The sequence below is a fragment of the Micrasema longulum genome, unplaced genomic scaffold (genome assembly GCF_059751315.1).
Source record: "Micrasema longulum isolate JH-2025_06_02 unplaced genomic scaffold, ASM5975131v1 h1tg000383l, whole genome shotgun sequence".
In the NCBI taxonomy this organism is placed as follows: domain Eukaryota; kingdom Metazoa; phylum Arthropoda; class Insecta; order Trichoptera; family Brachycentridae; genus Micrasema; species Micrasema longulum.
The window spans coordinates 51,319-78,337 of NW_028277584.1; the positions used below are offsets into that span (position 1 = coordinate 51,319).

General features: G+C 30.5%; 1 protein-coding gene across 4 annotated transcripts in view; it reads right to left on the reverse strand.

Moving 5' to 3' along the window:
• LOC148282008 (endothelin-converting enzyme homolog) overlaps positions 1 to 27,019 on the reverse strand; it is a 168,232-nt gene that overhangs the window by 42,786 nt on the left and 98,427 nt on the right. The gene's annotated exons all lie outside the window — the stretch shown is intronic.

Below are 27,019 nucleotides of genomic sequence, written 5' to 3' on the forward strand. Positions count from 1 at the left end.
AATAAAAACAAATATAAATGTATATATATTGAAATATTCGATACTTTTGAAGCATTTTTTTCAAAACTGTAATTATTTCATATATGTAATACTGTCTGTAGCTCTGATTTAATATAAAGAAATACATTATGCTACATTGCCTCTGTCACTTCAAAACTTTACATTTTTATATTCGTGCTTTTCTTGTCTGATAAAGTTATGGGTTTTAATATTTTTTTGTTTTTTTTTATTTTTGTTTTGTCCTTAAATAGTACAAACACAATACATGGATGTGCTAATATATTAACCTATATATAATTATTAGTCGGCCTCGTGGTGTAATGATAAGCGCATTTGTCTCCCATGCAAGAGGTCTCGGGTTCGATTCCCGACATGGTTGATAAGAAATATTTATTTAAAAAGGTGTTTTCCCACCAGAATATTTCATAGTGCCTGGACTGGTACCTGAAGCGTAAGACTGATCATCTTACCTTCATGTAACAAAAAATGATCAAGATACGCTGCGATTTGTGTACCACTGCAGTAATCTAAGCACCATTAGGTATGGAAAGGGAATGACGACGACGAATTGTTATTAAAATATATAATAATTATTAACATTTCACTAATTAAAAAAATTCTTTAAGACCAACTCGAATGCAATCACTTTTTAAGAGCTAACTTATCTGCTACACACATGTTTTATCAACTAACATTCAAATGAAATGATTTTTTTTTGTTCTCTTATTTCTAATGGTCTTTCCTTAAACTCTTATTTCTGATGGTCCACCTCGGTGAACCAACGAGTTCTGTGTCTTTGTTTTCTTACTAAATGGCAGACTTACTTCATTTTTATTTCTAGTTTCATATCCGAGTTCACACTAATTAGAAAAAACCTTGTTCCCTATGTTCAAAAGATTTTTTGTTCATTTTGTTCATAAACACAATTGTTTTGTATTTTGCTTTCAATACACAGGAATTTGGTTCTATGGAGTTGAGATTTGGTCTCAAAAATTGATAAATTAATTTAACTAAACTAAAATTATTTTTCTGTGTTAAAAACCTAACATGTTTTTTAAAATTGAATTTCAAATATTGAAATTGATCAGGCAGAAACCCAAAATTTAGGCAAAAGAGCAAAGATAGATATTTTTTATTTGGCTAGGTTGGCATTGATTTTTTTTACTATTTCGTTAGCTTAATAGAAAAAAAAACTGTATTATTTTTAAGTATTCAATATATTGTTAGCTATAGAGTGATTTAGACAAGTAAAAAAATACCGAACGTATTAAATATTTTTGATGAATTTTCATAATGTTCCTTTTATTGTAAGAAACATGACTAAATAAGTATTTTTATACACAACGTATTATTATTTAAATTTTGTTGATATGTTTTAATTCGTATATATCTTAAATCTGCTAGTTTTTATTCACAAATGAAATGATAAATTAGGAACCGTTAAGTCAAACGCACAGAAATGTAAATAAACCACGCTGCTAATTAGCGTATTATTAAATAATATCTGTCGTCTTCACAGAGATCCCATCCCGCGTGACATTAATGTATTTATTTGCTTTACAATCAATGAAAAATAATATACAGAAACATTAAAATAAAAAAATGCACTACTTATTTTTCATCAATAAGGTGCGAACACTTTTAATAATATTTTACTTAAACTTAAAATACATATATAAACAAAATGAACAATATAACCCACTTATTTATAATATAAATTAGAAAGGGTATAAATAAAAATTATGCACTTATTAGTGCAGTTTTTAGTTTTCATGTAAATTATTTATTATTCGGAAAATATTGCTCTTAAATAAATACCTTTTTTTTTTTAAACCGATATAAAATATTCGATTATAATAACAGGTTTAAAAATATTCATAAGAACATCGCAAAGAGTGTTTACGAATGTGTTAGTGAAAAAGTAATGTACCGCCATTATTCGTTTAAATAAGTTTCGATAATAATATCGATTTATCGTTTATAAAAACGAATATTTCTTTATATTAAAGTAAATTTATATATACATCGGTAAAATTTATATTGAAATACATTATCACCAAACCCTTATCAGAACCTAATGGTGCATAGGCCAGTGCATTGTTAATTTGAATGTATATATGATTTAAATCATTATATAGACATAATAAAGTAATAATTGCATACAATAAACATTAACGTATGCGAGTGTATAAGTCCTTGTTTACACCTTCAACTTTAGTAAGCAGAAAATTAACTATCAACAAAATTACCAAAACAATCAAATTACACAAAAAAAAAAGAATTTTTTTTTGTACAATTTGACTGTCTAGTTTCGGATACAAAATGTTTCCCTCTTTAGGGTTATTTAACAAGTAAACATACATAATACATATATTATATATTCGGTTGTGTAAGCAAATACAGTGGATTACAAAACAGTATTTTTTATTCTCAAATAAAAATTATATATTACGATGATCCACAATATTAGATTTACAAACATCTAAAATAATACAATGACATTATGTTCATCACCATCAAACTCTTATTCGCACCCAATGGTGCATAAGGTACTGGAGGTGCAAGTAATGATGTACCGCGGGAAAATTCCCGAAAGCGTAATTCCCCGGAGCAGGAGTACATTCCTCCACATACCCGAAACCGTTTTAAAGACTGTGGGTCTTCCTATCGGTTTTACTCATTCAAAAAAACAATATTTTGGTCAATAAATGAGTAGATCTTTTGAAATTTCTAATTTTGTATATTATTTCAATTCAATTTAACTTTATTACGTTCACTGCCCCTTTCACTGTGAGTTTGAAAGATTATATGGAGGGTCTTAGTCGGATATTGTCATTCATCCTTATGAACATACATGTGTATATTGCAAGCATAAATGGTAGCAAAAACGATATTTACTTGTATCGCAATAAATTCGAGATGCACGGCGGTAAAATCTCCGCGGTATTTTACGGTAATTTTCGGTAAGAAATGAATATGACGTACTAATTTTTATTTTTCGAAGATGCAACAAATACAAGTAGCTTTGTTTTAGGACACGTTACATGACAGTGAAAACCAGGTTTAGATCCATCGGGTGGTTTTCAAGATTTATTATAAGTATGGGAAGTTCAAGGTCATTCGGTGTGTACTTTTTTTAATTTTTTTGACAAAAAAAGTTATCATATTTTGAAACTTAACAGGATCGGTGAACATAATGCCCTTAGCCCTCCCGTGCCTAAGGGGGGTATCTGGGGTCCCCCAGGTAGCATATTTGTTCAATACCTTTTTTGTTAATCATCATATTGATTTCATTTTATGCATAACTCTACTCCATTATGTTACAAATGTATCGAAGATATTAAAACATTTTTCCGCGGAACTCTTTTAATAATAATTCACATTTGTCTTTGTTTCCCCCCCGCGCAAACAGCATGCATCACAATTCATTTGCTATTTGCTCCACAGTTTAGTGATCTTTGATTTCCAGTTTACGCGAGTAAGATTTTGCATGCTAAGGGTGTTTAGAAAAAAGTATTATTATGACTAATAATTTCAAATAAACATAATTTTTATATTTAGCTATCTGGATATTGCGCATTGGATTTTGCATACAAAGGTGTTTTTTGAATAATAAGTGATTTTTTTTAAAATTTATAAAACCTTTTTTTACTTCACCAATCTCAAAATGAGTAGAAAAAAATTGACGGATGATGTTATTGAGCAGCTTCTAAACGATACGGATATTGAAGTGTCTTCCAGTGATGACAGTGATTTAGAGTTAGAATCTTCAGATGATGTTTCTGAAACAGATGAATTGTAATCGAAGATTACGATGAATCTGATTATTTCGACCAGGATAGTGTTAATTTAGAAGAAAACAGCCAAAATGACAAAGAAAACGTCTTCGCTTCTAAATCGGGTTACCGATGGAGCAATATTCTACCTTCTACTTCAACAACACGTTCCCATTACATAATTAGTCCTACGTCCAAATTAACTTTTTTTATTTTAATTTTGCATATTATATAAATTTTTACACGGCGTTGTTCGATTTTTGAGTTTTTATTTCTTGATTATTTGATTTTCAAGTTTTTTAATTTCGTATTTTAGATTTTTTAAGGTCTCGAGTTTTTTTTTATTGTACTTAATTTTTTTAAAATCGATTTTGTGATTTTTCGAAGTTTTTTTGCCATGGAGTTACTGTGGAGTAATAGAAATTACTATTTTGTATTATTTTTAGTCGTCGTATTCTGTAAAATTGTATAATATATCTACCTATGTAACCGATAAAAGGAATTCGTGCCGTGTTATACTTAATTGTATTTTATTTGGGAAACATACCAACAATTTTAAACACATTAAGATTGAGCTGTGTGATTTTTTTTCTATATTATTTTGTAAAATATTATTAGTTTTTAAAATTAATTCAAATAAATTAACAAACACGCTGTATATGGTTTACGAACTCGCTCATCCCTCTCCCGACCGCCCGCCGTACCGCCCCGCTAGCTAGTGGCGTAATTTCAATCAGTGGTATCCAAAACGTGGCAGCGGGAGGAGCGCGCTGCCATATAAAATATTATCGCAGCAGTATTTTATGAAAAAATGTATGAATTTCGCAGAAAACTGGAAATATTATGAACTAGTTTTATAAACAATACCATGACAATTATAAAGACATTTTTAAAATATTTTTTTAAGACGTATTTATAGCATTTTAGCTGGGGTATTCGTAGTACCCCCTCAGATCCTCCAAAAGCAAAAGAAAGAGCAAAAGTCGTACGGGTTTTGGGTATGTCATAATTCATGCTTTGGGAAAACCTCGTACGGACATTTTGCTGAGACCTCTCCTCATTGTTCGACCAAAAGCGTGTAAGTGCTTCTTTTAGGTACAGTTGTCTCATATCCAGCACCTTCATGTATTGGAACAGCTGTTTTGACGGGTATGTTGGAGGGTGCCGGAATATTATTCTCAATAGTAATTTAATGATGTAATCGTATGTGTGTATATGAGTACTTACATATATATTTATATTTTTGTTTTTTATTACTTTGTTGAAATTTTTACATATTTTTGAATTTGGATTTTAGGCCAGAGCATTCTTAACAATTTTAAATCGATTGATAAGGTGGTTGATAGCTTTCCTCATAAAGGTTTGAAAAAAACAATTATTTTTTGAGAATCATTGTTCAATAAGTCAACTTATATTCACTACACATTGTCACATATATGCACACCCATACATGAATACACAATATATTTAGTAAATACACACCCTCACACAATATGTTTAGTCCCCCTCCCTAACATGTACAATAATACTGATACATTGTAACAAGTAGGTACTTAGCATAAATATTATTATTGTACAGTAAAAGTTATCCTCATAATGCAATTGTACACATTATATATAAATGTATATATTTGTACCGACATATTGAAACCATTGTATAAATTCTATAATGTGTTAATAATGTGGTTTTATAGTACATAAATTTAGAGTTAACTCTAATGGACCGGTGAAGTTTACATATTATATTACATGCTAAGTTTATCAATTAACTATTTGAATTTTTTAAGTACAATATTGTAAGGGAAAAAAAACATAAATGAAAGTAATTAAATAATTAAAATCGAAGTAAAAAAGTTATGTTAAAAGTTTCTAGTTAGTATTTACATAAATGGAAATAATATTAACATTAATAAAAAAACTTACTTAAAGTAATTAAAAAGTAAGAGTTAAAATATAAAAGAATAAAAAAACATGATCAAGTGCACAAACCATTTTTTTTAAAGGTAAAATATATTTACGTACCTACATATTTCAAGGGATTCAAAAAACCGATGAAAAGCAACTTAAAAAAAAAAGACAGTAAGTTAAAGTTAATTTAAAAAACGTCTTCAGAATTAATGTTAGGAAGATAGAAAATATCAGTCTAGTGCGTCTAGAGGGGACATGGTATGCAAGTAGATTAATTAGTTCTGGGGAATCAAATTTATTATTTACAGTTTTGTAAAGCAGGATTTGATTGAAGATATCTTTTCTGTGTTTCAATGAATCAAGGTTATGAAATTTTAAAGAAATTAGGTATATAATTTGGAAAATACAAATGAAATTTGTATGTATATTTATATATATACATGATCCCGTAACTTCGAATCGATATTCGAATATTCGAATCGATACTTTAGGAATGAAATAGTTCCGCAGTCCCCATCCCCTTCTCACACACACAAATACAATTCTACTGACTATGCGATGTCGCATGGATACGCGCTGCACATGTGAAATGGGCCGTAGGCCGTTTTCACACCTACCACGCAAATCCATACTACCCGATATTTTACCGCGCTTATCCTGCAAACGCATACAAAATCTGTTACCTTTTCACACGCGTTGTAAAATGAATACGACCCGGTCTGTCAGACATAAATCTGTTGGGGTGTGCTTAATCGCAAACGATTATTATCAATATTAATAGTTCGAATAACCGAATTAGATTATTCCCGTAATCGACTTTTTATTTATGGATAATGCGTTGTTTTTTCAAAATACTTATGAAGTATGAAGAATGAAAGAAAAAATATTAATTAAAAATCTATAAAATAAATATGCCTACTCTTATAATGCTTTATTGTATACACTAACTAAAAAAATACATAAAAACTTATGTATTGTACTCGTAATATTATTATTATTGTAAAAAAATATTTTTCGGTCATTTCTGTTTAGAAAAAGGTGTTTTTTAATTAGGTATTTTTTCTATTTTTTGTTATTATTATTACCTTTTTTTTTAATAAAAGAAATATTCCTTCACACGGGTTTTATCAAGGGGACCATTGAGAAAGAGTGGTGTATTTCTATAAAATAATTTAATAAATATAATAATAATAACGCGTAAATCAGGGAATTTTCATGTACCTAAGTTTTGCTCAACGAAGTTCGGAAAAAGGTTTCTGGAAAGTATTGACCATTCCGAATTTTAAATAAATATTAAAACACGAAAAATCGAATAGCCAATTCAAAAGTGTCGTAATTAAAAAATAATACTTAAATCTTTTTGATAGTGATAGTTATTAATGTTATTTATATAGATGGTGTAAAGTACTATGCTTTATGTTTCTTTTTGTTTTCTTACAATTTTGGATGTATTTACTATGTATGATATTATGTATTGTCACAAAAATGTCTCATTTTTATTTACGGTCCCAAATGAGGTTTTTTTAAATTCCTGGGAGTATAATATCTTAGATATGTATTATATATTTCATAAATAAAATAAAAATAAATATAAATGTATATATATATTGAAATATTCGATACTTTTGAGGCATTTTTTTCAAAACTGTAATTATTTCATATATGTAATTCTGTATGTAGCTCTGATTTAATATAAAGAAATACATTATGCTACATTGCCTCTGTCACTTCAAAACTTTACATTTTTATATTCGTGCTTTTCTTGTCTGATAGAGTTATGGGTTTTAATATTTTTTTGTTTTTTTTTATTTTTGTTTTGTAATAGTACAAACACAATACATGAATGTGCTAATATATTAACCTATATACAATTATTAGTCGGCCTCGTGGTGTAATGATAAGCGCATTTGTCTCCCATGCAAGAGGTCTCGGGTTCGATTCCCGACATGGTTGATAAGAAATATTTATTTAAAAAGGTGTTTTCCCACCAGAATATTTCATAGTGCCTGGACTGGTACCTGAAGCGTAAGACTGATCATCTTACCTTCATGTAACAAAAAATGATCAAGATACGCTGCGATTTGTGTACCACTGCAGTAATCTAAGCACCATTAGGTATGGAAAGGGAATGACGACGACGAATTGTTATTAAAATATATAATAATTATTAACATTTCACTAATTAAAAAAATTCTTTAAGACCAACTCGAATGCAATCACTTTTTAAGAGCTAACTTATCTGCTACACACATGTTTTATCAACTAACATTCAAATGAAATGATTTTTTTTTGTTCTCTTATTTCTAATGGTCTTTCCTTAAACTCTTATTTCTGATGGTCCACCCCGGTGAACCAACGAGTTCTGTGTCTTTGTTTTCTTACTAAATGGCAGACTTACTTCATTTTTATTTCTAGTTTCATATCCGAGTTCACACTGATTAGAAAAAATCTTGTTCCCTATGTTCAAAAGATTTTTTGTTCATTTTGTTTATAAACACAATTGTTTTGTATTTTGCTTTCAATACACAGGAATTTGGTTCTATGGAGTTGAGATTTGGTCTCAAAAATTGATAAATTAATTTAACTAAACTAAAATTATTTTTCTGTGTTAAAAACCTAACATGTTTTTAAAAATTGAATTTCATATATTGAAATTGATCAGGCAGAAACCCAAAATTTAGGCAAAAGAGCAAAGATAGATATTTTTTATTTGGCTAGGTTGGCATTGATTTTTTTTACTATTTCGTTAGCTTAATAGAAAAAAAACTGTATTATTTTTAAGTATTCAATATATTGTTAGCTATAGAGTGATTTAGACAAGTAAAAAAATACCGAACGTATTAAATATTTTTGATGAATTTTCATAATGTTCCTTTTATTGTAAGAAACATGACTAAATAAGTATTTTTATACACAACGTATTATTATTTAAATTTTGTTGATATGTTTTAATTCGTATATATCTTAAATCTGCTAGTTTTTATTCACAAATGAAATGATAAATTAGGAACCGTTAAGTCAAACGCACAGAAATGTAAATAAACCACGCTGCTAATTAGCGTATTATTAAATAATAGCTGTCGTCTTCATAGAGATCCCATCCCGCCTGACATTAATGTATTTATTTGCTTTACAAACAATGAAAAATAATATACAGAAACATTAAAATAAAAAAATGCACTACTTATTTTTCATCAATTACGTGCAAACACTTTTAATAATATTTTACTTAAACTTAAAATACATATATAAACAAAATGAACAATATAACCCACTTATTTATAATATAAATTAGAAAGGGTATAAATAAATAATATGCACTTATTAGTGCAGTTTTTCGTTTTCATGTAAATTATTTATTATTCGGAAAATATTGCTCTTAAATAAATACCTTTTTTTTTTTAAACTGATATAAAATATTCGATTATAATAACAGGTTTAAAAATATTCATAAGAACATCGCAAAGAGTTTTTACGAATGTGTTAGTGAAAAAGTAATGTACCGCCATTATTCGTTTAAATAAGTTTCGATAATAATATCGATTTATCGTTTATAAAAACGAATATTTCTTTATATTAAAGTAAATTTATATATACATCGGTAAAATTTATATTGAAATACATTATCACCAAAACCTTATCAGAACCTAATGGTGCATAGGCCAGTGCATTGTTAATTTGAATGTATATATGATTTAAATCATTATATAGACATAATAAAGTAATAATTGCATACAATAAACATTAACGTATGCGAGTGTATAAGTCCTTGTTTACACCTTCAACTTTAGTAAGCAGAAAATTAACTATCAACAAAATTACTAAAACAATCTAATTATACACAAAAAAAAGATTTTTTTTTGGAACTATTTGACTGTCTAGTTTCGGCTACAAAATGTTTCCCTCTTTAGGGTTATTTAACAAGTAAACATACATAATACATATATTATATATTCGGTTGTGTAAGCAAATACAGTGGATTACAAAACAGTATTTTTTATTCTCAAATAAAAATTATATATTACGATGATCCACAATATTAGATTTACAAACATCTAAAATAATACAATGACATTATGTTCATCACCATCAAACTCTTATTCGCACCCAATGGTGCATAAGGTACTGGAGGTGCAAGTAATGATGTACCGCGGGAAAATTCCCGAAAGCGTAATTCCCCGGAGCAGGAGTACATTCCTCCACATACCCGAAACCGTTTTAAAGACTGTGGGTCTTCCTATCGGTTTTACTCATTCAAAAAAAACAATATTTTGGTCAATAAATGAGTAGATCTTTTGAAATTTCTAATTTCGTATATTATTTCAATTCAATTTAACTTTATTACGTTCACTGCCCCTTTCACTGTGAGTTTGAAAGATTATATGGAGGGTCTTAGTCGGATATTGTCATTCATCCTTATGAACATACATGTGTATATTGCAGCAAAAACGATATTTACTTGTATCGCAATAAATTCGAGATGCACGGCGGTAAAATCTCCGCGGTATTTTACGGTAATTTTTGGTAAGAAATGAATATGACGTACTAATTTTTATTTTTCGAAGATGCAACAAATACAAGTAGCTTTGTTTTACTGTACATTAGTGCGAAGCAACTTAGAATATGCATCACAAATATGGAATCCTATGTACAATGTGCAGATATCACGCATTGAAAATATTCAAAAAAAGTTCGTAAAGTTCATGTGTTTCCGGTTGAAACTTGAGTTTAAATCTGACCAGTATATTCATATATGTAAAAAACATCACCTACTGCCTCTGCAAAAACGTCGTGAAATAGCGGATATAATTTATTTACTTAAAATTGCCTCTGGTTCAATTGACTGTCCTGAACTACTTTGCAAACTTTCTATCAATGTTCCTTCCAAAGTTTTAAGAAATAACCCTCTTCTTCACATACCTCTTGTTTCATCTAATTATAGGCAAAATTCATATTTATGGCGAACTTTTAATAATTTTAATGTACTAAATAAATCATTTAACATAGATTTATTTGAAAATAATCTTAATAACGTGCGGCGTTTGCTTTCAAAATAACTCGTAGTATTTTTTTCTTTTCTTTTAAATTTACATTTAATTACTATTCATTTTATGTTCGAGAATCTTTTTTAACTTACTGTGATGCTACTTGTGAAAACCTGTAATTGGCTTATTTGTTATTTGTTTTGTTATATAAATATGATATCATTATAGCTGTTGGTTATCCAAATAAATAAAAATAAAAAAATTTAAAAAAAAATTTGTTCAATACCTTTTTTGTTAATCATCATATTGATTTCATTTTATGCATAACTCTACTCCATTATGTTACAAATGTATCGAAGATATTAAAATATTTTTCCGCGGAACTCATTTAATAATAATTCACATTTGTCTTTGTTTCCCCACCGCGCAAACAGCATGCATCACAATTCATTTGCTATTTGCTCCACAGTTTAGTGATCTTTGATACTTCGGTCAATCCAGTTTACGCGAGTAAGATTTTGCATGCTAAAGGTGTTTAGAAAAAAGTATTATTATGACTAATAATTTCAAATAAACATAATTTTTATATTTAGCTATCTGGATATTGCGCATTGGATTTTGCATACAAAGGTGTTTTTTGAATAATAAGTGAATTTTTTAAAATTTATAAAACCTTTTTTTACTTCACCAATCTCAAAATGAGTAGAAAAAAATTGACGGATGATGTCATTGAGCAGCTTCTAAACGATACGGATATTGAAGTGTCTTCCAGTGATGACAGTGATTTAGAGTTAGAATCTTCAGATGATGTTTCTGAAACAGATGACTTTGTAATCGAAGATTACGATGAATCTGATTATTTCGACCAGGATAGTGTTAATTTAGAAGAAAACAGCCAAAATGACGGAGAAAACGTCTTCGCTTCTAAATCGGGTTACCAATGGAGCAATATTCTACCTTCAACTTCAACAACACGTTCCCATAACATAATTAGTCCTACGTCCAAATTCACTTTTTTTATTTTAATTTTGCATATTATATAAATTTTTACACGGCGTTGTTCGATTTTTGAGTTTTTATTTCTTGATTATTTGATTTTCAAGTTTTTTAATTTCGTATTTTAGATTTTTTAAGGTCTCGAGTTTTTTTTTATTGTACTTAATTTTTTTAAAATCGATTTAGTGATTTTTCAAAGTTTTTTTGCCATGGAGTTACTGTGGAGTAATAGAAATTACTATTTTGTATTATTTTTAGTCGTCGTATTCTGTAAAATTGTATAATATATCTACCTATGTAACCGATAAAAGGAATTCGTGCCGTGTTATACTTAATTGTATTTTATTTGGGAAACATACCAACAATTTTAAACACATTAAGATTGAGCTGTGTGATTTTTTTTCTATATTATTTTGTAAAATATTATTAGTTTTTAAAATTAATTCAAATAAATTAACAAACACGCTGTATATGGTTTACGAACTCGCTCATCCCTCTCCCGACCGCCCGCCGTACCGCCCCGCTAGCTAGTGGCGTAATTTCAATCAGTGGTATCCAAAACGTGGCAGCGGGAGGAGCGCGCTGCCATATAAAATATTATCGCAGCAGTATTTTATGAAAAAATGTATGAATTTCGCAGAAAACTGGAAATATTATGAACCAGTTTTATAAACAATACCATGACAATTATAAAGACATTTTTTAAATATTTTTTTAAGACGTATTTATAGCATTTTAGCTGGGGTATTCGTAGTACCCCCTCAGGCGCTCGCGGAATTTTTTCACCCTCAGGCTCCCAAAGGTTAGTAAAACCGTGTGTGACCTTGAACGACCACCGCTCATGCCGCAATTTAAAAAAAAAAAAGTTTTTTGCTCTTAATTACGTCCCTATAGATTTAATATAAAAAATATGAAAGCCTAAGAAAATAAAATTTACTAAAAATGTTCATATATTTTTTTTCTTTGGACCAATTCTTTTCAAGATACACGTTTGAACATCAAATAGAGTTGATCGAAATAGCGAAAAAGCGGTATTTGCACTAACTTTTTACTAATTGTTTGATAGTCAACCTATCAAAAGTCATCATCATCATCATCATTCTATGTCCGCTACCTAGTTGGAGCATATGGTGTTCACAAAGATCCTCCAAAAGCAAAAGAAAGAGCAAAAGTCGTACGGGTTTTGGGTATGTCATAATTCATGCTTTGGGAAAACCTCGTACGGACATTTTGCTGAGACCTCTCCTCATTATTCGACCAAAAGCGTGTAAGTGCTTCTTTTAGGTACAGTTGTCTCATATCCAGCACCTTCATGTATTGGAACAGCTGTTTTGACGGGTATGTTGGAGGGTGCCGGAATATTATTCTCAATAATAATTTAATGATGTAATCGTATGTGTGTATATGAGTACTTACATATATATTTATATTTTTGTTTTTTATTACTTTGTTGAAATTTTTACATATTTTTGAATTTGGATTTTAGGCCAGAGCATTCTTAACAATTTTAAATCGATTGATAAGGTGGTTGATAGCTTTCCTCATAAAGGTTTGAAAAAAACAATTATTTTTTGAGAATCATTGTTCAATAAGTCAACTTATATTCATTACACATTGTCACATATATGCACACCCATACATGAATACACAATATATTTAGTAAATACACACCCTCACACAATATATTTAGTCCCCCTCCCTAACATGTACCATAATACTGATACATTGTAACAAGTAGGTACTTAGCATAAATATTATTATTGTACAGTAAAAGTTATCCTCATAATGTAATTGTACACAATATATATAAATGTATATATTTGTACTGACATATTGAAACCATTGTATAAATTCTATAATGTGTTAATAATGTGGTTTTATAGTATATAAATTTAGAGTTAACTCTAATGGACCGGTGAAGTTTACATATTATATTACATGCTAAGTTTATCAATTAACTATTTGAATTTTTTAAGTACAATATTGTAAGGGAAAAAAAACATAAATGAAAGTAATTAAATAATTAAAATCGAAGTAAAAAAGTTATGTTAAAAGTTTCTAGTTAGTATTTACATAAATGGAAATAATATTAACATTAATAAAAAAACTTACTTAAAGTAATTAAAAAGTAAGAGTTAAAATAAAAAAGAATAAAAAAACATGATCAAGTGCACAAACCATTTTTTTTAAAGGTAAAATATATTTACGTACCTACATATTTCAAGGGATTCAAAAAACCGATGAAAAGCAACTTTAAAAAAAAAGACAGTAAGTTTAAGTTAATTTAAAAAACATCTTCAGAATTAATGTTAGGAAGATAGAAAATATCAGTCTAGTGCGTCTAGAGGGGACATGGTATGCAAGTAGATTAATTAGTTCTGGGGAATCAAATGTATTATTTACAGTTTTGTAAAGCAGGATCTGATTGAAGATATCTTTTCTGTGTTTCAATGAATCAAGGTTATGAAATTTTAAAGAAGTTAGGTATATAATTTGGAAAATACAAATGAAATTTGTATGTATATTTATATATATACACATACAAATGAAATTTGTACGTATATTTATATATATACATGATCCCGTAACTTCGAATCGATATTCGAATATTCGAATCGATACTTTAGGAATGAAATAGTTCCGCAGTCCCCATCCCCTTCTCACACACACAAATACAATTCTACTGACTATGCGATGTCGCATGGATACGCGCTGCACATGTGAAATGGGCCAATAGTTAGCGTGTTAAAATACTCATTATAAATATTTATCTTCGGTTCTCTTTGAATTGACTATAATATGTAATATAATAAAAATATTTAATGATTAACGAAGGATTTATAACTCAGTTATTCAAGAATTTTAAAATATTTTGTTTGGTTGGAAGTTAGAAGATTAATAATGATAATAAGCTTATTAAAAAAAACTGTTAGATATACAAGTTTGGTTAAATATAATAAATCTACATTCAAAATGAGACTTGTAAAATAATGATTTTCTACAAACTCTTCTCTAAAAGTAGGTATTTTTTTTAAATTATTTTTTTTTGAAACCAACACAGTCATAGTAATAAACGATTCATAAAGAATAACAACAAATAACAAGACAAATTATGGGTTTCATACAGAAACAAAAATATAAAAAAACAAAACTTACAGTTCGCTAGGGGTGAAAGGAAGTGGGATGGGAAAATAGGGAAGGAAGAGAAGAAGAAGAAATAGCAAGTAAATATAGAACAATGAAAAAAGAAATAAAAATGCATATAAATGTGCGCATACAACATACATACATATACATACACACACACATCCATATATATATACATACATACATACATACACATACATACATACATATACACACATGAACATGCATATATATATATATACATATATACACATACATACAAACATCAACGTATACGCATTCACTAATGCACATACTTTCACGTACATATATATACTTAATAATAAAACAATGAACACTAATAAGTAGAACGATAAAAAATAGTAACTAAAAATTTTGCTCTTATGACGTCTTTATCGTAATTTTAAAATATTTTTTAAAACAGTATTTTTTCCGTTAATCAATCAATGGCGCTAAAATATGTACATTACGTAACTTTATATTTTCTATCACACACGCACAAAGTTGTTTATAATATTTTTAATACCCATCTATTTTCTTTCCCAACTTAATTTATTTATAAGATGTATTTCATGGATTACTTTACAAGAATTATATTATGATTATTTGCATTTCTGTTCTTTTCCCTAAACTTTAAAAAGGTAAACAATTATATATTTTTTAAAGGAATAATCCGCTTAGCCTCTATTTTAGAGGCTTATCAGCAGGTGGAAAAGATAGGATACAGAAGCAAGTTATGAAAACCACACCACAACACCCAGACCAATAGAGAAAAAAATCTTTCTTGGATTTCTTTCTTGCAACTGGCTGGAATCGAACCCGCGACGCCAGTTTCACAGGTAGTTAACCAACTGCACCACGTCACCTGTCGAATTAAACCGGCATTTACCTTACCTAAATAAATTTATTAGTTAAACATTTTTCTGTGAGTCCACTTGAATTTATTTTAGAACACTTAAATACAGTTTTGGAAAGCACAGATCTTTTCATCTACATATGTAAATATATTTTTTTTAGTTAGTTGATTTAATTACTTTATAACTACACATATAGATGGAAAGACATGTGTTTTCTGAAACTGTATAGAAGTAATCTTCAAATTAGTTCAAGTGGTCTTTTAAAAAAAAATATTAATAAATCTAAATGTAAACAACTGGTTCAAATACAGTAAATTTGGAATCCTGTTGTTGTCCCGCGGCTAGTTTTGAGGACTCACTGGTCAGAGGTCCGAGCTTCAAATCTCACTCTATTCCGACTCGATTCTCGTTTTCTAATTTTTAAAATATTTTTATTCTTTATTTGGATAACCAACAGCTATATTTATATTATATATAAAACAAAACAAATTACAAATAAACCAATTACAGGTTTTCATAAATAACATCACAGTAAGTTAAAAAAGATTCTCGAACATAAAATGAACAGTAATCTAATGTTAATCCAAAAGAAAATAAAAAAATACCACGATCTATTTCGAAAGCAAACGTCACACGTTATTATAAATATTTGCAAATAAATCTTTGTTTAATGATTTTGTTATTATTTTAAAATTATCTAAAGTTCGCCATACATATGAGTTTTGCCGATAATTAGACGAAACAAGAGGAATATGAAGACGGTTATTCTTTAGATCTTTGAAAGAAACATTAATAAAAAGTTTGCTTAGTAGTTCAGGACAGTCAATTGAACTAGAGACAATTTTTAGTAGATTTTTAGTAGAATTGTGGGTTGTTTACAACTCACTGAAAACGGCCCCAAAATTGAAATATTTTTGATAATCGTAGGAACGCAAATGTTAATTATTACTTTTTAAAAAACGCAATTATATTACAATTTAAAATCTACTAAGTTAAACAAAAAAGTATCAGTGTTTCCGTAGATCTGTGTAATAATTAAGAAAATACATAAAGGTGCAGCTGTATTAATGAATGTTTCATGTAGAAAAAAATCATTAAAATCATGGATTATTTCTTGTGCTTAAAGGGTTAACTAGTCAACTACAGTAAATACAAAATTAAATTTAGCTGGGTACATTCTCTCGTAAAATCCGGATGAATGAACTCTATAGATAAGCAGAAGTTCATTGCCATGGTCGGGAAAATAATAAAAATTATTATCAGAATTTGATAACATTGTACTTCCCAATGTTTTTAAAAACTTTTTCCGCAATACCTAAAATATAGAGACCAGCTCAGGAAGACAAACGTTTTTCTACCAGAATGCAGCTGTTTTTCATATACATCTTTTACCCTCGGCTTACCTCACGTGGTATTAGGGAGAAAATATTTAGGTAATTAATTAATCGCATCGTTGATCAATAAGAGTTTCGGTTTATCAATAATATTTTCTTCCGATGAAATGATATATTTTATCGGGATCGAAAGTAGCTCGTTCTCCAACTATCGCTACGAAAGGAATACGATGATTCGCTAGTCTATGATGACGTAGCATTGTTATTCTGTTCATAAATCCCAAATCTTACTACAAAACTAAAACGAAAAGCGAACCAAACTTACCATAGATAAAACAATTTTAGAAATTCAAAGAATTAATTTCAAATTGATTCTTTTCGACATTCCACCTAACCGTCTACTATTTTTAAATAATGTTGCTCATTGTTGACATATTATTGCATATTTTTTTCATTGTATTTTTTTTTTATTCGCGATGATAAATAAGTATCCTGTTTTACTTCTCACCTTTCTGCAATCTCTATGCAAAAAATATGTCAAACAGTCTCTCCGTTGAAACGTGAAGGAAACACAAACAAACACACGTTTGCATTTATTTTTAGACTATTTTCTTATAGTTCTTAATAACCGTGTAAGAAAATGGGAAACAAGTTGCGGTAGAGGGATCTTCGAACCTTGGACGCGCTAATTTAGAATTCGCGACCACAACTTGTCTCTATTAACAATTTTTCTTAGTTTTTTTCATCCTACAATACTTTTTTCTCGTTAGGTGTATGGAGACCTTTATTTTTCAAATGTATGCAAGAACAGTATGTTCATATACATAGAAATATTCATACGTACACATACATATGTATAATAGATAATAACTTCAAAATGGTCACTTGAGTTGCATTGTATAGACGACCTGAATGGAATTAATCTAATAGTAAATAAAACGTCAACAGAGTAGTGTAAAGCCGAGTTTACACAAAATAAACTTCAAACATTTTATTCGGCAAAAATTTGCATTCAGAATCTGAAAATTTCGGCCAAACGTTTTTTTTAGAAAAAATAAGAGGAAGGCCGCCGAAAATACTAGAAAGACAGCTGGACGTCATCATCCCAGGACAGCCCATCTTCACAAACAGGTCATATGACATACGACCTAGACCATTAGTCGGCAAACTTATTAGTCAAAACAGCCGACGATCATCAGGACAGCAATTGAAATTTCTTTTGAGAGCCAAATTGATTATCGTTTTTAAACGTTTCTTCTTGAAAACCAATATACCTTAATAAGTAGGTATGTGCGTAAGCGGTAGAAAATCTGCGTTCTTTAATTAAACTATAAATTCTTCGAATTAGCGATGACAAAGAGCTTTACCTTCAATAGTTGTAATGACAATCTTGAGCATTAAAATATTTATTCTGAAAATGTCTGCGCACAAAGCGTTTCTCGGTGAATGCTGCAACCGTAAACCAGTATCTCATGATTCATTTTTGCCTTCAAAAGATAATAAAACCTTTTCTTAATCTGTATCTGTATCTGTTGAAATTGAAACAGTTTTATCAAGTTTCATATGATGTGTCGCTACGCGTTTAATGCCAGGATTTGCAATATCTTCGTCACGTGTTGGACCTTTCAGTAAAAATAATCCTAAAAGGTTCTTCTTTAGGATCTGTAGTAGAAATAAACCGAACAAAAGGTGAAACGCGCGTGAGCCGCTTAAGTGGCTTAAGAGTTGCATAAGGCTCGTGAGCCGTGATTTGCCGACATCTGACCTAGATCAAGAGGAAGACGATATACTTTTTTATTGATATCAAATATTTTAAGGCCCTAAAATACACCTTATAATACACTTCCCCTTTTCAAAATAAATGGAACAGAAATTCTTTCCATGGCTTCCGTCGAAAACTTAGGTATTATCATTATCAAGCGATAAGGGTGGCACGATCAGGTTAACGAACTTAGTCGCAAACTTCATAGCAGTTTGCACACACTTAAAAGATTGCAAAAATTCTTGCCAATCAATGTTAAGAAAACGTTGGTCCAGAGCTTACGTCTCCTCCTCCTTTATTGTGCAGATGTCTGTTACCCACATGCTAATTCTAAACTGCTTGATAAGTTGGAACGATTGCAGAATGTTTGTATACGTTATATCTTAATTCTTCGCAAATTTGACCACAAAACCGAATACCGCACGCAACTACACTGGTTTAGTATCAGGCATAGGAGAAACATTCACATTCTATCACTTCTTCATAATATTTGGAATAATACTACTTCGCCTGTTCATCTGAGAGAGCTCTTCCAGCCTCAATCACAACATGGACTATCTCTTCGCTCTAGTAACGGGAGAACCCTTTTAATACCCCTTCACAGCTCTAATGCTCCTCTTTCACAGTAGTAGCTTCTTAAATGTGCAATAATCTACCCACTAATGTTAGAGACTTCCGTTCTTTATTTTTATTGAAATCAAGATTGAAATGTCACTATCAAAATGTTTGAGTTGTTCCTTTCTCCTTCTTCTTTCTATCCAATCACATCTTCTCTCCTCTCTTCCATAGTAAAGTTGATTTTTTTTTAGTTAATTTTTGTTTTAAATTGTTGTATAAAATTATAAGATTCTGATAAAATATGTCCATGCATTTGTAATTTTCTCAAACCGAACGGTTTGGATATGTAGGAATAAATTGCTTTAACCTCCTAAGGCCCCGGGTACTGTAAAAAGTACCAAATCAAGATAGTCATTCAGACCCAAGTTGAAATTTAGCTTCCTAAAATAAACGCCCATGGTACTTCTTAAAGTACTAATTATTTAATTGGTTCTAGCAGATTCAAATTTCCCTCCTAAAACTAACATCTCGCATTAAATGATGGATTATACTTTTCATATGCTGGCAATACTTACCTCAAAAATTAAACGTCAACGTCATCTGTCAGTTGAACGTCAGCAACCATAGCGTCGAGGCGCATGTCGTACACCATATAATTGCCTGGGGTCTGAACGCCTTGAATTATTTAGTACTATTTAAAGTACCTACTTTGGGTCGTTATTGTTTAATTAATTTTAAAAGCTTGGGTCTTAGGAGGTTAAGGCAATATGCCCGCCCTCATGTGTATATAAATGGTACATGTATACTCGTATAAAGTGTAAAATAAATATAATTAATTTATTTCTTCAAATAACTCATGGTATAATTTAAACCCCCTGTACAGTGAGTTTTGGAATTCTGTTATTTACCTCTTTGGTAACCTCATCTATTAGAACATTATAGAATCCTTAAATCATAGAGGTATTGATTTTCATGTTCTCTATGGCAAACTCATCAAGATATCGCATGTAATTATATGGCATTGCTTGGCTTGAGTGGTCGTGGTCAAACATTTGGCCTGGTAGCACGCTGAAGTATTCGGTCCAGTGCATAGACAGTAGACAGGCGACCACGAGACCTAACGGCTGCAAACGTATCCAAGACATCGAGTCGTTCCACGAATTCTTCTAAACTAAACTAGGCCTGAAAATGTGAAGCACGAGGAGAGATAATGGCTATGCTGGGTATTGTGACGTGAAGTGTGAACTAGATACAACTAAGAGACCATGAAAGGTCGTGGGTCACTCCTATCGACAATCAGACTTTCAACTTCCTGCAGTTTTGTTCCGAAAGTAATAGGCAGACATAAACAAGTCGAGCGTGCTACATTCACTGCGAGCATGCAACAAAACAAAAAATTTAAATTAAAAAAATTGAAACAATTTTTTACAAGACAATTCTGTACCTTAAAGCCTCACAGGATAAACCACGGGAGTCACATCAAACGAAATGCTCAGGAAACAAGATTTTGTAAATGTGCGATTTCCAAAACATCGTAACTTTTGAACCAAATGAGATAATATCAACCAATGAACGACTTTCAATAATTCTCTGGATTTCACCCCCCCGGGAGTCATTAAGATTAACAAATTACAACAGGTATGGAGAACACTTTAAATAAGGGAATATGGATGTCGAAATCCAGTCTTTTGTCTACGAACATTTGGACAAACTCAAATATTGTAATGAAACCAACTGGTCCAAGAAGAAGTTAAAAATGGAAAAATTGCTTTCAGGCGTTGCCTAGTATGTGAAATAATTCAGTAAGATGAATCTCTTTACAACAATAAAGGTTTCAGCTGTTTTACTTCACTAAAATCAACAAATGGAAGAATTGAAGAAGTATGGATCTTCAAACATAGGCAAAATGGTGAATGTTACACAGTGTGTAAAGTGGCCACTTAAACCAGTCAATGACAGATCATAAGCCCTGTAAATGCCTAGACTTCCATATTCCCTTATTTAAGGTGTTCTCCATCCTTGTTGTAATTTGTTTATCTTAATGACTCCCGGGGGGGTGAAATCCAGTCTTTTGTCTACAAACATTTGGACAAACTCAAATATTGTAATAATAATTTTCATTTTAAACATTATTGCGACCTTAAGCATTACCCAAAACACTTAATTAGGTTGAATTGACCAAACCGTATTCGTTTTATATCCGTTTTTAAAGCAGTTTTATACACCATTTGACGTTTAATAATCAGTGTGGCCATTGTATGGAAGCAAAGTGTCGTCACATTAAAAAAATGAAAATCTTAAAATTAATCGCTCTCTAGGGGACAGAGAAGATCCAGAACCCATTGTAATTTGACCGTACCGTGTGGATTGGGACGGTACATGTGAAATGGGCCATAGTGCGAGATGATCTAGAATGAAGTATAGTTGAGTGAATAGATTGAATTGGGTGCGTGCGCGTGTAGAGTGCAATTTATTGTAAACAGCGGACAAGCTGTTGTATGTATTTACTAGTCATTGCAACACGTACATACTTTTTATTTTGTTTACCGTACACAATCAGTATTAGTGCTGCTTGACAGAGTTAATTAAGTTAGCTACTTAGTAAAATAAGATAAAGGTAAACTGGGGTACATATATCCATGGGGCAATAGAGAAATACCAATTTTAAATTTTACAATTACAAATTAAAAATTAATAAAGGTATATGAAATACGGTCGAGTAAAAAATAAATAAATTAGTAGCATTAAAAATATTTTTTTATTTTAAATTTTAAATTCCCGCGAAAACGGTTCTTTGCATGGGCTACGCTCTTAATGCGTCCGATTCGGGTAAATTTTCAACTTTGTTTGTGACCGTTTAAATTTGAACACCTTCATGAATCTTGACGTCACAATTGTCAAGGTCAAACATGTCGCGTTTTCGAGGAGACATATTTTTTAATAATTTTATTTTAAAAGTTATGTATAAAAAAAACATTTCACCACAACATCCGCATTGGTTATTTATTTATTTTGACGTAGGCGGACTTATTGTTTAAAGTGAATCTTCCAGCCAACCAAGAGCAGACTGGTCAAAAGAAAAAGCGGTCAAAATTAGTACATCAAAAGAAAACATTAATACATGTATTCATTTTTGAATTACAACTGTTTTTAGTGGGCAGACAGAATTTACAAATATTCTTGTTTTTTCCCTTTCCGCACCTAATGATGCAAAGGGCACTGAGTTGGTACACCAATCGCAGCGTATCTTGATGATTTTTCTTATATGAAAGTAAGATGGTCATTCTTACGCTTCAAGAGCCAGTCCGGGGATTATGAAATATTCAATCGTAAAACCACCTTATTAAATTAATATTTCATATCAACCATGTCGGGAACCGAACCCAATACCTCTTGTGTGGTGGGCAAATGCGCTGACCATTACGCCACGAGGCTGACATTGTATGACATGCAAAATAATACGCTCCTGCTCAATAAAAATTAAAACCGCTTAAACCAAATTTTCGGTTTAACAACAAACGTGTAACGGACGGTTTCAGTTTACACTTGCATTGATAAAGTTCAGCCCTACGGGAAATTGGATACAATATATGTTTTCTTGAGCGCGGTAAAAATTGGAGCATTAAATTTCATTAAAGAGTTTCTTGAAAATGTATGAAAAAAATAAATGTTCATATTTTCATAAAAACGAACTACTTCGAACAACGTCACTTCCATTGCAATATTGCGTATTGTATTTTTTTCAACTTATTTTTAAATGTACCTACCCTTAAGATAATATTTAGTTTTATATAAATTATCTATACACTGTATAATATTCACCAGTCTGAAGATGCCCATTAGAGGGTGAAAGCGCTAATTGGTCAAAATAAATAAGTGGAAGTGTACCAAGTATTTTTTAAATTAATAACTTATATGTAAATATAAATTATTACATCATTAATCATAGAATAGTTTTTGTCCGTATGGATGACTTTAAAAGCAGGTGGCGTATTATTACTCTTAGGAATAAACGCTGTTCTACAGCATTGTAAGTATAAAAAAACATATTTAAAACACATGAGAAAATGATATAGGATTACTTTTAAATTTCGAATTTTAGATAATGTTTATCCAACGACTTTGCGTATCGCTATCTAAAAGTATCTAATAAAATATTCTCCTCACCTTTCTTTTTGCCAAAAGGAATGTATCCTGCTATGCTTAGGCATGCAGCGAATCGATCTAAGAGTTGCAAAAAGCGACCAACGATAAAAAAATGTTAAACCGTCTAACTACACGAGATTGCCAATTTCGCCCAACTCACTTTCAAGCGATGAACTGCATATCGTGACAATAGCAAAAATGAAAAGTAAACTCACGGAGTTTTATAAAACATGGAAAATATGCAGTTACTAGTGATTAAAAAATTAGTTTATTATTTATTTACAATATTTTGAGTTTGTCCAAATTTTTGTAGACAAGGACTGGATTCAACTCCCTGGGGAGCTGTTTATATTAACATATTACAACAGATATGAAGAACATTTAAGAGAAGGTAATATAGAAGTAATAAAGGTTTCAGCTTATAAATAAAGTTTATAAATAAAGGTTTCAGCTCTTTAACTTCGTAAACATCAACAGATGAAAGAATTGAAGGAATATAGATGTTCAAATATAGGCAGAATGGTGAATGTTACACAGTGTGTAAAGTGGCCACTTAAACCAGCCATTGACAGGTCATAAGCCCTGGACTTCTATATTACCTTCTCTTAAATGTTCTTCATCTCTGTTGTAATTTGTTAATATTATTTATTTAATTTAATTGCGTATAACATTATTTTATTTTATTTTATCAGGTAGTTAAATTAATATACTCACATTATTATAACAGAACTGTTCGTGCAGAATAGACAAAAAAATTAATTTAAAACAAACGTATTTCGTCTACAAAATAAGTTGCACACATGTTTTATAGAATATTGTTTAATTAAGTTTATTTCTAGAAGGTTTTTTGCAAAAGTTGGAAAAAGATTATAAAATATCTAAAAGATATGAAAACATAAACCTATTACAACATTCTATCATTGGTTATAAATCAAACTTGTGACGTCGTTTAAAATAGTGAATTTTATTCTTTTTTCGATTTTTCATTTTAGAGAAACTTTGCTGTCCAATGAAATGCTCTTATTTTTACCGCGTGCAAGAAAACATTTTTAGTATCCAATTTCCTGTAGCACTGAATTTCCCCATTGCCAAAATTCTGAAAGAAACGCGGAATTAAAACCGTTTTTGGCACATAGAGATTTTCTGAAATCAGCAATGGACCAGGACTTTAACCCTTACGCTGCTACGCAGTTTTTCAAGAATCTAATCAGAAATCTTATTATTAATACATTTTAAAAATATTTTATCGAATACGTTGTTTTCCAAACACACTACTGTTTTAAAAATTAATAGCAATTCCAAGAAAAATCTTCCATTTCATAAATATCTAATTCAAGCCCAGTGGAGTGAGCAAGATAGACAACTCGTGCCGCCCGCAACACATTCTCGTACAGCGGTTGTAAACCCTTTCTTGATCGAAAATAAAAACAAACAAAAATGATCTCGCACAGCAATCTCAAGGCGCATTGTTTTAATAGTTATTATTGAAACGACAGTATTATGATGGTTTTTTTGTTGATTGCGGGGCAAAGTGCCCTTATTATCAAACCTACCACTTCCATCAATGCATGCTAAACAAAATTTGAGTAAAATATATCTTGGATGATTCATATGAACAAGTGACGTCGTTCAAAGTAGTTCGTTTTTATTAAAATATTTTATATTATTTTTTATTAATTTTTAAGAAACTTTGCTGTACAATTTAATGTTCGAATTTTTACCGCGCGTAAGAAAACATTTTTTGTATTAAATTTTCCGTAGGGCTGAAATAGGTACGAAACTGAATAATAACCCATCGAATAAGTAATTTTCATGTTTTGAAAATGTTTTATACCACTGACGGCTAAGTGCAACAAGCAGTTCCCGAATTCATTTACCCTTTTGGGGATTATGACGTCAGCATCAGTCTAGTTAGAACTTTATGATAGGGATTAACAACAACGATATATCGTTGTTTAGCAGTCTAAGGGTTAAACCGACGGTATTTAAAATCTTCAATGTAAAAAATGTCCTAAGGTGTACTTCGGGCAGACTGCCAGTAAAATTACAAGAGTAGAGAGCACATGAGTGCATGCAAGCTCGGCTGGTCCGGAAAATACCTTCGGCCGAACACAACATGAAACACCGAGCGGCATAATTTTCATTTGAACCGATAATGTTGGGAGACTAAAGAATCTTCAAACTCGATTGGTAAATGAAGTGTTAGAGATTTACGAAAATGCAAACAATATAAATTGGAATGACGGGATGCGATTCAAATCATCTCTGTACGCAGTAATAAAGGAATTACAAAATTGCGTGGCAAACAATTTTTGGGTTAACAAGCTCAAGGATGATTTGTGTTTTTTTTTCTTTCAAATTTAAAAATAAGCACTAAAAGTTTAACAAAATGCTTAAAATTATACGTCATTCGAAAGAAAATTTTCTGCCCTACAAGATATTATGTTTTCTTTTACGTTACAAATATTATTTTATTTGATTTCAAGCCTTTAAAATGAAATGATAAGTAGACGAAAGTGAGTATTTTCGAAACCTCTTTCTGTCCGCGACACATCGGGGGAACAAAGGAGAAAAAAGGAGAAAAAAAGGAGAATACACTAGTTTGGAGTAATAGGCGCGCGTGCATGAGAAGATGTATGAATGTAGAGGAAGTGTTCTATCCTCTCTGGCTACCCTTACGAGGAAACGGCGTGATGGTTTGTTTGTTTTATTTCGAATACATTATTATTTTTTATTTATTTATTTATTTACATACATAAGGTTATTGTACATTTTTTGAGACAATAAGTCCCAACTCCATGGGACTAAAAGTCTTGTGTTGAGATGAGACGAGCAATTATATAACACAGACACATGAGTATATCACCACAAATTTAGGATTAGAAACATAAAAAATAATTACAAAAAATATTTAAAAAACATATATACGGCACATCAATACGGTAAACAGTAAACTCAAGCATTTGGAAAATCATCAAGTAGTTTCCCACTCAAATCCCTCCTACTAAGGAAAATCCAGTCCTTAACTCCTTTCTTGAAAATAATTTTTGTCCTTGAGAGCTGAATACGTTCTTGCAAAATATTGAACACTCTCGGTGCAATAAATGAGAGATATCTCTAAACAAAAGTTGACTAATATGTTGTAAAATAATGAAGGATAATAAATTATCGATATTGAACAAGATCGTTCTACAAATTTTCTGTTTTAGAAGATATTGTATAAAATACAAAAACTTGTAGAGAAGAAAACTTTCTTTCGAATGACCTTTATCATTTTGTTTTACTTTTGCTCGTTTTAAAATTTGATTGAAAAAAACGGACTCAATTTACGTTAACACCTAATACATCTTCACAAATAATGGACACTGTAATGCGATACAAAATGTCGGAAAAGAGGGCGAACGACACACGGCATAATAACCCAAAATACCACGTATATTCCTATATACCCCACCCCAGGTACTTGAAACTCTCGACCCTTTCAATGACTCGGTTCCACAGTCCGGTTGGACATCGAGGCACGAAGTGTTATACAATTCATGGGTTTTTG